Below are 12,862 nucleotides of genomic sequence, written 5' to 3' on the forward strand. Positions count from 1 at the left end.
AGATGAAATTCACTGCATTGGAGAAGGTGATGAAGAAGGGCGGGCTTGGGAGCGTCTCGTCCAGTTGATGCCTTGCCCGTTTATTGCTCTATCCGCAACTGTTGGAAACCCTGAGTCGTTCTATGGATGGCTCAAGAATGCTCATGTGTCCAGTGATACAGTTCGCCATGACAACAAACGCTCCGTCGAGGTCATTCATTTCGGCGAGCGTTACGCTGATCTATCAACGTGCGTCTACTCTCCTGACTTTCTTGTCAACTCCAACGAAATTGGTGGCCCAAGTGACACGGAATCGACATTAGCATCTACGGCCCCTGATACCAATTCCAGCCGTTCTGTTCGCGTTGCGGGTGGACTTTATTCGTTAAACCCGTTTATGTGTCTCACATACAAACAAGTCATTCTCGAAGGAATCAGCGGTGACTTCTATGTGCCATCGAGTGACCTGCTTAATGTACGTCGGGCATGCTTCTGTTTTTGTTATGTTTTGTGTTTCATAGGCATGCAACATCTTGCAATCCATTTTGGCTGCTCATTATACTCCACAACAAAGATCAAAAATGTCCCTCAGTGAACAAACTGAATTGGACTTCTTCTTCAAGTGGATGCAGCCTGGAAGCTATTTTGTTGCAACTGCAGCTATTTCAAAGAAGCAATACAGATACTATTTGCAGACCTTTAAGTCTGTATTAGTTTCCCTGGTTCAACGGAAAATCCTCACTGAAGAACTCTTCGTGGAACTCTTGAGGCAGCTTGGTGGTGGACGGCCCTTGGAAGCGGGAGGATCTGTGATTGACGGAACCGTTTGGGTAAGAGCTTCATGAGTTGCTGTAGACCATTATTGTAACCACTTAGGAACCAAGGATGGCGTCAAAGGCGCAGGATCAAAGCACCTCAGACCCTAATGGCCCTCAAGATACTGGCTTCAACCTCAACCTGGTTTTGGGACGGACTAAGGTCGCCGAATCATACGAGAATACAACAGAGTTACTGAAGTTTTTCCGATGCTTGAACTCGCTTGGGTTGCTTCCTGCGCTCTTATTCAATTTCAATCGATTTACAGTCACGCAACTTTGCACCAGTTTGGTCAAAGCCCTGAAAGATGCTCAACATGACAAATACTATGGAACTCCCGAGGCTGTTAATCGAACGAAGGCGATCAATAAGCAGAGAATGGATAAATACAAAGTGAGTTGGCTTAAGCCTCAAGTGCAGCTGTCGTTAAGTAAGCGGTTGGTGACTTCCGGTTTTGGCTTTTAGGCGCTTCTAAAGCATCGTGAAATGCTGACGAAGATGAGAGGACTTGACAAGGAGCAACGAGAGGCTCAGGGAATCACAACCGAAGACATTGATGCAGAGTTGAATGAACCTGCTCCACCACCACCTGGCGATGTCGCAGATGATTATGACGAGGAATTCAACTTTTATGACAGGTTTGTTCTCTTTCCTAATAGTCCGAAAAAGAAACCCTTCATTTTTTCCTCAGGCGCTCGTGGGGAACAAAAAGTGACGAAATTGCCGAATTAGTCGAAGATGCTCGCAATTGCTTCAGAGAAGCAAACGCCAACTCCCTTTGTGTTGAAGCATTAGAAAGAGGCATCGGTCTCCACCACAATGGACTTCCCCGTCGTTATCGTGTAGCAGTGGAGAGCCTCTTCCGGAAGGGTTTCCTTCGTGTTGTGTTTTCCACTGAGACCCTCGCTATGGGTATCAATATGCCGTGCAAGTCTACAGTTTTCATCGGAGACTCTCTAGAGTTGACTCCACTGATGTACCGCCAGACATCAGGGCGTGCTGGACGTCGTGGATTTGACACGTTCGGTCACGTTATCTTCTGGGAAATGCCGTATTCAAAGATGAGGCGATTGATTTGCTCAAGACTCCCTGTGCTCTCTGGGGAATTCCCCATCAGCCCGACTCTAGTTCTTCGGAGTTTCCAGCTCCTCAACACAGTTCGCACACAGCATGTTTTCGGATTGAGTGACGCAATCGAGAAGAAGCGTTCTGTTCTTGAGCGCCGATCATTGCAGCTGCAGTATAAAGCTGAAGAAGTTTCTCTTGAGAAAAGCATGACGCGTCTCTATCAGAATCCCTTGTTCAGCGTCTCAAGCGTCGATTCAAAGGAAAATATTAATGATCTTGCACGATTGCGATGGGCGACGCGTTACGCATTCAGGTCCGATCTGACTGGTGATCAAATCTGGTATTAAACTCGTCTTGTTGCCAGGTTCGCTGTTGATATGTTGCGCCACAGCCAGTTACTCGATGCTGGTGCGAATTGTTCCGGGTTTGCTGGACTCTATAATATGCTTTATCGACAAGAACCTTGCAATGGGGCTGTCAATTGGTTGCTGCTCAGTTGCGGTCTTCATCAATATCTGTCTGAAACGTGTCCAAATGAGGGGGAAGTTCTTGTTACAGACTCGCGACTAGCAGCAGAAGCTAAACTGGAGGTGAGGAGCCAAGGACACATCCGCTTGCTGGATTGCTTCTTTGTTGTCTTGTCAGCACCCTCCGTGGAAATTGAGACGGTTGATTGCCGTATTGGCTTTCTGCTTGTGCCGCGTCAAGCTCAATTATAACGTAAGGGATTGACGTCGGCTCAGACATTCGTCTTCTGGTTTCTCAGATTGCGATGAAAATGAGACGAATGAGCAACGTTAACCCGCTTCTCCCATCGTTGCCCCCAACGTTAGTCTCGGCAATTGATGGTCAAAATCAGCTCGCATTGCACAATGCAGTTGATTACATCAGAGCGCTTTCAAAAGTTCGTGCTAAGGACCAAATGGAAGAAGAACATTGTCTCCCATTTTCCGGAATTGATTTCAATCTGACTGAAGCGGATGTTGAGCCTCGTGATGGAACCCTGGAGAAGAAGCTTATCGAAATGGTAGGAGGAGCCGACGTTTTCTCTCTTCTTAGTTCCTTCTTCTTTAGAGTTTCAAGACAGTTGCTCGATCGCCATTCACTGCCGTCGCTGGTTTTGGTGATTCCGATTTCATTAGTGCAGAGGAGCTTTGCCATTCCATTCGTCAAACTGTTTATTTCGAAAAGTCGATGGTCTCACAGGTAGAACTCATTGAAATTCGCTTGTGTATGAAGCCTTGGTTGTTTCATTTTTTCCTCAGCTTAAGACGCGCATGGTCAGCCATGCCGGTGGTCATCTTCCATTACTAAGTAATTATGTTTTGGATTTCTTCACAGTTGGAAAATTGAGGTCAGGCCACTTGTCAGTCAGCTCCATTGATTTCCCTTTTGTTTCAGTCATACTGGAAAACATTCCGCTATAGACAGGAACAAGTTGTGGTACTTGTTGGTTGAATTTCGAGACGCGTTGGGTGCGATGGAGACATACATGGAAGCATCTCTAATGAGGAGCACCGTTGAGGAGGTAACAGTGTGTTAGAGATGTTATGGACTCTTTTTCTTTTGTAGCGCAATCAAGACATTCTATATAGCGTTCTTCGTGAAGCTAAGACATTCCTTGTCGCAGCACTCAAGAAGGAAGGCGCTTGATTTCAGTGGAACTTCTGGTTTGTTTTCCATCCTGCAAGAGTGTACGCCATTCGTGTTTCATGGTTATATGCTTCTGAAGATAGAAGACAACACGGATACTGGCTGAAACATAACAGGTTAACAGGCTACGACGATTGATAAGGCGGATAGTTTGATGGGATATTGCTTGGTTGGTGATGCCCCAAAACCGCCGCAGGGTTTTGTGAGCTATTAATGAAGAAACGAAAGTCAGATGGAGATTAGAGTTTATCACCCGTAAACGATACATTCGATTTGTGACTCGGAACTGTCCGGATCAAATTAAGGAAGCACTCTTTGGCCAAGACTCAGCAAAAACAGAGGAACACGAAACTAGGAATGTACGAAAACACAATAAGACTCAAGAAGAACAAACAGCTACATTAAAAAGTTGTCGATGCAGTGAACAAACAGCTACATTAAAAAGTTGTTAAGCGTAATCGACGCTCGCAGCTCCGGCTGCGACCTCATGATCTTCGATGTCGAGGACTGACTGACGCTCCCAATCAATATCTTCTACTATCTCCCCGTTTTGGGTTTGAAGAATCGCCTCGCACCAGCAAGAGCCCCAATGAGGAGGGCAGCTCCTCCAACGGCGGACGATACGGCGATAATAGCAGTCTTAGACCCGGTTGTACCCCCTGCTGCTGTGGTGGATGATGAACCTGAAAGAAGGCAGATGACACCGGTGAGAAGAAAAACCGGCAACGGACCTGTGTTCTTGGTACTTGCTGTGGTTGTCCCTATGGTGCTGCTTGTTGCTGTGGTACTCGTCGTCGTTGTTGTCGTTGTAGTCGTTGTAGTGGTTGTTGTGGTTGTAGTCGTCGTTGTCGTCGTTGTTGTTGTTGTCGTCGTCGTTGTGGTTGTCGTCGTCGTTGTGGTTGTTGTCGTTGTTGTTGTTGTTGTTGTTGTTGTTGTCGTTGTTGTTGTTGTTGTTGTTTTCATTGTTGTCGTTGTTGACGTTGTCGTATCTCCACCACACACAATACATCGATATGGCGCCACACACCATAATACTAGGGTCATCGTGACACAGCGCGCACTCTCGATTAGACCCCCCCGTACCCGATACACATTTTTTGCAAGCGACAGAGCACCACGCGGAACCTTCCTTCAATAAAAAAGCGCAGATAATAAAAAGAAATGCGATACGAGAATTCATTTTCGAGTGTGGCCTCGTGCGATTTAGTTCTGGGACATACTGACTTCTGATAGATATCCCGACTCGCATCAGTTAAACAAGCTGGGAAGGTTGCGAAACTGATTAAAATTGCGGGATTGGTGTTTTCTCCATTTTGAACAAGACACGAAAATCAGATGGAGAGAAGAGTTTATCACCCGTAAACGATACATTCGATATTGTGACTCAGAACTGTCCGGATTAAATTAAGGGAGCACCAAACCTTTGTCGACAAGACTCAGAAAAAAAACAGAACACGACGGAACACGAAACCAGGATACAAATGTGTGAAACACAATAAGACTCAAGAAGAACAAACAGGTACATTCAAGAGTTGTCAAGCGTAGTCGACGCTGGCAGCTCGGGTTTCGATTTCATGATCTTCGATGTCGTAGATTGACTGACGATCCCAATCAGCATCTTCCATCAGCATTTCTGTTGCAGGTTTAAAGAATCGGCTCGCACCTGCAAGACCCCCAATGAGGAGGGCAGCTCCTCCAACGGCGGACGATACGGCGATAATAGCAGTCTTAGACCCGGTTGTACCCCTGCTGCTGTGGTGGATGATGAACCTGAAAGAAGGCAGATGACACCGGTGAGAAGAAAAACCGGCAACGGACCTGTGTTCTTGGTACTTGCTGTGGTTGTCCCTATGGTGCTGCTTGTTGCTGTGGTACTCGTCGTCGTTGTTGTCGTTGTAGTCGTTGTAGTGGTTGTTGTGGTTGTAGTCGTCGTTGTCGTCGTTGTTGTTGTCGTCGTTGTTGTTGTCGGTGTTGTTGTCGGTGTTGTTGTTGTTGTCGTTGTTGTCGTTGTTGATGTTGTCGGTGTTGTTGTTGTTGTCGTCGTTGTCGTTGTTGTTGTCGTCGTTGTCGTTGTTGTTGTCGTCGTTGTCGTTGTTGTTGTCGTCGTCGTTGTGGTTGTCGTTGTCGTTGTTGTTGTCGTTGTCGTTGTCGTCGTTGTTGTTGTCGTCGTCGTTGTGGTTGTTGTTGTCGTTGTCGTCGTTGTTGTTGCCGTCGTCGTTGTGGTTGTTGTTGTTGTTGTTGTTGTTGTTGTTGACGTTGTTGTTGTCGTTGTTGTTGTTGTCGTTGTTGTTGTTGTCGTTGTTGTTGTTGTTGTTGTTGTCATTGTTGTCGTTGTTGACGTTGTCGTATCTCCGCACACACAATACATCGATATGGCGCCACACCCCATAATACTAGGGTCATCGTGACACAGCGCGCACTCTCGATTAGACCCCCCCGTAACCGATACACATTTTTTGCAAGCGACAGAGCACCACGCGGAACCTTCCTTCAATAAAAAAGCGCAGATAATAAAAAGAAATGCGATACGAGAATTCATTTTTTGAGTGTGGCCCGAGAACCTCGTGCGCAATCCAGTTCCGGAAATACTGACCATACTGACCCGATCTATTAGGTGCGGGTCGATAAAAAAAAAACGTTCGGTAGCATTAGTTTGGTTCGAAACCTCCGTAGCCTTTCTTTTTATGGAGATCCCTCTTCTCGACCTTTGAACTGGTTTCAGTTTGCTCGGAGTTGTTTTCTAGATTTTCTTCAAGGCGTCGTCTGTAGAATCCACCATGACCCCTCCCCCCAAAACCGCCACCACCAAAGTTGCGAAACTGATTAAAATTGCGCTGTCCTCCACCAAAAGAGTCATACGAACCAATTGAAGCGAATGGGGAGCAGCCTGAATTGCCGTCGGCACTTCCGAAGAATTGAGCAACATGTGGGCGATTAACAGAGATGTGGGCGATTATTGCATAGATGTATCAACGAGAGACACATGCAAGGTGCTTGTTTCTGATAGACATCAGTTAAACAAGCTGGGAAGGTTGCGAAACTGATTAAAATTGCGGGATTGGTGTTTTCTCCATTTTGAACAAGACACGAAAATCAGATGGAGAGAAGAGTTTATCACCCGTAAACGATACATTCGATATTGTGACTCAGAACTGTCCGGATTAAATTAAGGGAGCACCAAACCATTGTCTCAGGGCAAGACTCCTAAAAAAATAGAACACGACGGAACACGAAACCAGGATACAAATGTGTGAAACACAATAAGACTCAAGAAGAACAAACAGGTACATTCAGGAGTTGTCAAGCGTAGTCGACGCTCGCAGCTCGGGTTTCGATTTCATGATCTTCGATGTCGTAGACTGACTGACGATCCCAATCAGCATCTTCCATCAGCACTTCTGTTGCAGGTTTAAAGAATCGGCTCGCACCTGCAAGACCCCCAATGAGGAGGGCAGCTCCTCCAACGGCGGACGATACGGCGATAATAGCAGTCTTAGACCCGGTTGTACCCCCTGCTGCTGTGGTGGATGATGAACCTGAAAGAAGGCAGATGACACCGGTGAGAAGAAAAACCGGCAACGGACCTGTGTTCTTGGTACTTGCTGTGGTTGTCCCTATGGTGCTGCTTGTTGCTGTGGTACTCGTCGTCGTTGTTGTCGTTGTAGTCGTTGTAGTGGTTGTTGTGGTTGTTGTGGTTGTTGTCGTCGTTGTTGTTGTCGTCGTTGTTGACGTTGTCGTATCTCCACACACACAATACATCGATATGGCGCCACACCCCATAATACTAGGGTCATCGTGACACAGCGCGCACTCTCGATTAGACCCCCCCGTACCCGATACACATTTTTTGCAAGCGACAGAGCACCACGCGGAACCTTCCTTCAATAAAAAAGCGCAGATAATAAAAAGAAATGCGATACGAGAATTCATTTTCGAGTTGTGGCCTCGTGCGATTTAGTTCTGGGACATACTGACTTCTGATAGATATCCCGACTCGCATCAGTTAAACAAGCTGGGAAGGTTGCGAAACTGATTAAAATTGCGGGATTGGTGTTTTCTCCATTTTGAACAAGACACGAAAATCAGATGGAGAGAAGAGTTTATCACCCGTAAACGATACATTCGATATTGTGACTCAGAACTGTCCGGATTAAATTAAGGGAGCACCAAACCTTTGTCGGCAAGACTCAGAAAAAAAACAGAACACGACGGAACACGAAACCAGGATACAAATGTGTGAAACACAATAAGACTCAAGAAGAACAAACAGGTACATTCAAGAGTTGTCAAGCGTAGTCGACGCTGGCAGCTCGGGTTTCGATTTCATGATCTTCGATGTCGTAGACTGACTGACGATCCCAATCAGCATCTTCCATCAGCATTTCTGTTGCAGGTTTAAAGAATCGGCTCGCACCTGCAAGACCCCCAATGAGGAGGGCAGCTCCTCCAACGGCGGACGATACGGCGATAATAGCAGTCTTAGACCCGGTTGTACCCCCTGCTGCTGTGGTGGATGATGAACCTGAAAGAAGGCAGATGACACCGGTGAGAAGAAAAACCGGCAACGGACCTGTGTTCTTGGTACTTGCTGTGGTTGTCCCTATGGTGCTGCTTGTTGCTGTGGTACTCGTCGTCGTTGTTGTCGTTGTAGTCGTTGTAGTGGTTGTTGTGGTTGTAGTCGTCGTTGTCGTCGTTGTTGTTGTCGTCGTTGTTGTTGTCGGTGTTGTTGTCGGTGTTGTTGTTGTTGTCGTTGTTGATGTTGTCGGTGTTGTTGTTGTTGTCGTCGTTGTCGTTGTTGTTGTCGTCGTTGTCGTTGTTGTTGTCGTCGTTGTCGTTGTTGTTGTCGTCGTCGTTGTGGTTGTCGTTGTCGTTGTTGTTGTCGTTGTCGTCGTTGTTGTTGTCGTCGTCGTTGTGGTTGTTGTTGTCGTTGTCGTCGTTGTTGTTGTCGTCGTCGTTGTGGTTGTTGTTGTTGTTGTTGTTGTTGTTGTTGTTGTTGTTGTTGTTGTTGTTGTTGTTGACGTTGTTGTTGTCGTTGTTGTTGTTGTCGTTGTTGTTGTTGTCGTTGTTGTTGTTGTTGTTGTTGTCATTGTTGTCGTTGTTGACGTTGTCGTATCTCCGCACACACAATACATCGATATGGCGCCACACCCCATAATACTAGGGTCATCGTGACACAGCGCGCACTCTCGATTAGACCCCCCCGTAACCGATACACATTTTTTGCAAGCGACAGAGCACCACGCGGAACCTTCCTTCAATAAAAAAGCGCAGATAATAAAAAGAAATGCGATACGAGAATTCATTTTTTGAGTGTGGCCCGAGAACCTCGTGCGCAATCCAGTTCCGGAAATACTGACCCGATCTATTAGGTGCGGGTCGATAAAAAAAAACGTTCGGTAGCATTAGTTTGGTTCGAAACCTCCGTAGCCTTTCTTTTTATGGAGATCCCTCTTCTCGACCTTTGAACTGGTTTCAGTTTGCTCGGAGTTGTTTTCTAGATTTTCTTCAAGGCGTCGTCTGTAGAATCCACCATGACCCCTCCCCCCAAAACCGCCACCACCAAAGTTGCGAAACTGATTAAAATTGCGCTGTCCTCCACCAAAAGAGTCATACGAACCAATTGAAGCGAATGGGGAGCAGCCTGAATTGCCGTCGGCACTTCCGAAGAATTGAGCAACATGTGGGCGATTAACAGAGATGTGGGCGATTATTGCATAGATGTATCAACGAGAGACACATGCAAGGTGCTTGTTTCTGATAGACATCAGTTAAACAAGCTGGGAAGGTTGCGAAACTGATTAAAATTGCGGGATTGGTGTTTTCTCCATTTTGAACAAGACACGAAAATCAGATGGAGAGAAGAGTTTATCACCCGTAAACGATACATTCGATATTGTGACTCAGAACTGTCCGGATTAAATTAAGGGAGCACCAAACCATTGTCTCAGGGCAAGACTCCTAAAAAAATAGAACACGACGGAACACGAAACCAGGATACAAATGTGTGAAACACAATAAGACTCAAGAAGAACAAACAGGTACATTCAGGAGTTGTCAAGCGTAGTCGACGCTCGCAGCTCGGGTTTCGATTTCATGATCTTCGATGTCGTAGACTGACTGACGATCCCAATCAGCATCTTCCATCAGCACTTCTGTTGCAGGTTTAAAGAATCGGCTCGCACCTGCAAGACCCCCAATGAGGAGGGCAGCTCCTCCAACGGCGGACGATACGGCGATAATAGCAGTCTTAGACCCGGTTGTACCCCCTGCTGCTGTGGTGGATGATGAACCTGAAAGAAGGCAGATGACACCGGTGAGAAGAAAAACCGGCAACGGACCTGTGTTCTTGGTACTTGCTGTGGTTGTCCCTATGGTGCTGCTTGTTGCTGTGGTACTCGTCGTCGTTGTTGTCGTTGTAGTCGTTGTAGTGGTTGTTGTGGTTGTTGTGGTTGTTGTCGTCGTTGTTGTTGTCGTCGTTGTTGACGTTGTCGTATCTCCACACACACAATACATCGATATGGCGCCACACCCCATAATACTAGGGTCATCGTGACACAGCGCGCACTCTCGATTAGACCCCCCCGTACCCGATACACATTTTTTGCAAGCGACAGAGCACCACGCGGAACCTTCCTTCAATAAAAAAGCGCAGATAATAAAAAGAAATGCGATACGAGAATTCATTTTCGAGTGTGGCCTCGTGCGATTTAGTTCTGGGACATACTGACTTCTGATAGATATCCCGACTCGCATCAGTTAAACAAGCTGGGAAGGTTGCGAAACTGATTAAAATTGCGGGATTGGTGTTTTCTCCATTTTGAACAAGACACGAAAATCAGATGGAGAGAAGAGTTTATCACCCGTAAACGATACATTCGATATTGTGACTCAGAACTGTCCGGATTAAATTAAGGGAGCACCAAACCTTTGTCGGCAAGACTCAGAAAAAAAACAGAACACGACGGAACACGAAACCAGGATACAAATGTGTGAAACACAATAAGACTCAAGAAGAAAAACAGGTACATTCAAGAGTTGTCAAGCGTAGTCGACGCTGGCAGCTCGGGTTTCGATTTCATGATCTTCGATGTCGTAGACTGACTGACGATCCCAATCAGCATCTTCCATCAGCATTTCTGTTGCAGGTTTAAAGAATCGGCTCGCACCTGCAAGACCCCCCAATGAGGAGGGCAGCTCCTCCAACGGCGGACGATACGGCGATAATAGCAGTCTTAGACCCGGTTGTACCCCCTGCTGCTGTGGTGGATGATGAACCTGAAAGAAGGCAGATGACACCGGTGAGAAGAAAAACCGGCAACGGACCTGTGTTCTTGGTACTTGCTGTGGTTGTCCCTATGGTGCTGCTTGTTGCTGTGGTACTCGTCGTCGTTGTTGTCGTTGTAGTCGTTGTAGTGGTTGTTGTGGTTGTAGTCGTCGTTGTCGTCGTTGTTGTTGTCGTCGTTGTTGTTGTCGGTGTTGTTGTCGGTGTTGTTGTTGTTGTCGTTGTTGATGTTGTCGGTGTTGTTGTTGTTGTCGTCGTTGTCGTTGTTGTTGTCGTCGTTGTCGTTGTTGTTGTCGTCGTTGTCGTTGTTGTTGTCGTCGTCGTTGTGGTTGTCGTTGTCGTTGTTGTTGTCGTTGTCGTCGTTGTTGTTGTCGTCGTCGTTGTGGTTGTTGTTGTCGTTGTCGTCGTTGTTGTTGTCGTCGTCGTTGTGGTTGTTGTTGTTGTTGTTGTTGTTGTTGTTGTTGTTGACGTTGTTGTTGTCGTTGTTGTTGTTGTCGTTGTTGTTGTTGTCGTTGTTGTTGTTGTTGTTGTTGTCATTGTTGTCGTTGTTGACGTTGTCGTATCTCCGCACACACAATACATCGATATGGCGCCACACCCCATAATACTAGGGTCATCGTGACACAGCGCGCACTCTCGATTAGACCCCCCCGTAACCGATACACATTTTTTGCAAGCGACAGAGCACCACGCGGAACCTTCCTTCAATAAAAAAGCGCAGATAATAAAAAGAAATGCGATACGAGAATTCATTTTTTGAGTGTGGCCCGAGAACCTCGTGCGCAATCCAGTTCCGGAAATACTGACCCGATCTATTAGGTGCGGGTCGATAAAAAAAAACGTTCGGTAGCATTAGTTTGGTTCGAAACCTCCGTAGCCTTTCTTTTTATGGAGATCCCTCTTCTCGACCTTTGAACTGGTTTCAGTTTGCTCGGAGTTGTTTTCTAGATTTTCTTCAAGGCGTCCGTCTGTAGAATCCACCATGACCCCTCCCCCCAAAACCGCCACCACCAAAGTTGCGAAACTGATTAAAATTGCGCTGTCCTCCACCAAAAGAGTCATACGAACCAATTGAAGCGAATGGGGAGCAGCCTGAATTGCCGTCGGCACTTCCGAAGAATTGAGCAACATGTGGGCGATTAACAGAGATGTGGGCGATTATTGCATAGATGTATCAACGAGAGACACATGCAAGGTGCTTGTTTCTGATAGACATCAGTTAAACAAGCTGGGAAGGTTGCGAAACTGATTAAAATTGCGGGATTGGTGTTTTCTCCATTTTGAACAAGACACGAAAATCAGATGGAGAGAAGAGTTTATCACCCGTAAACGATACATTCGATATTGTGACTCAGAACTGTCCGGATTAAATTAAGGGAGCACCAAACCATTGTCTCAGGGCAAGACTCCGAAAAAAAATAGAACACGACGGAACACGAAACCAGGATACAAATGTGTGAAACACAATAAGACTCAAGAAGAACAAACAGGTACATTCAGGAGTTGTCAAGCGTAGTCGACGCTCGCAGCTCGGGTTTCGATTTCATGATCTTCGATGTCGTAGACTGACTGACGATCCCAATCAGCATCTTCCATCAGCACTTCTGTTGCAGGTTTAAAGAATCGGCTCGCACCTGCAAGACCCCCAATGAGGAGGGCAGCTCCTCCAACGGCGGACGATACGGCGATAATAGCAGTCTTAGACCCGGTTGTACCCCCTGCTGCTGTGGTGGATGATGAACCTGAAAGAAGGCAGATGACACCGGTGAGAAGAAAAACCGGCAACGGACCTGTGTTCTTGGTACTTGCTGTGGTTGTCCCTATGGTGCTGCTTGTTGCTGTGGTACTCGTCGTCGTTGTTGTCGTTGTAGTCGTTGTAGTGGTTGTTGTGGTTGTTGTGGTTGTTGTCGTCGTTGTTGTTGTTGTTGTCGTCGTTGTCGTTGTTGTCGTCGTCGTTGTGGTTGTCGTTGTCGTTGTTGTTGTCGTTGTTGTTGTCGTTGTCGTCGTTGTGGTTGGCGTCGTCGTTGTAGTCGTTGTAGTCGTTGTTCTTGTTGTTGTCGTTGT

Source organism: Condylostylus longicornis, unplaced genomic scaffold (genome assembly GCF_029603195.1).
Source record: "Condylostylus longicornis isolate FDR11 unplaced genomic scaffold, ASM2960319v2 ptg000363l, whole genome shotgun sequence".
Lineage (NCBI taxonomy): Eukaryota > Metazoa > Arthropoda > Insecta > Diptera > Dolichopodidae > Condylostylus > Condylostylus longicornis.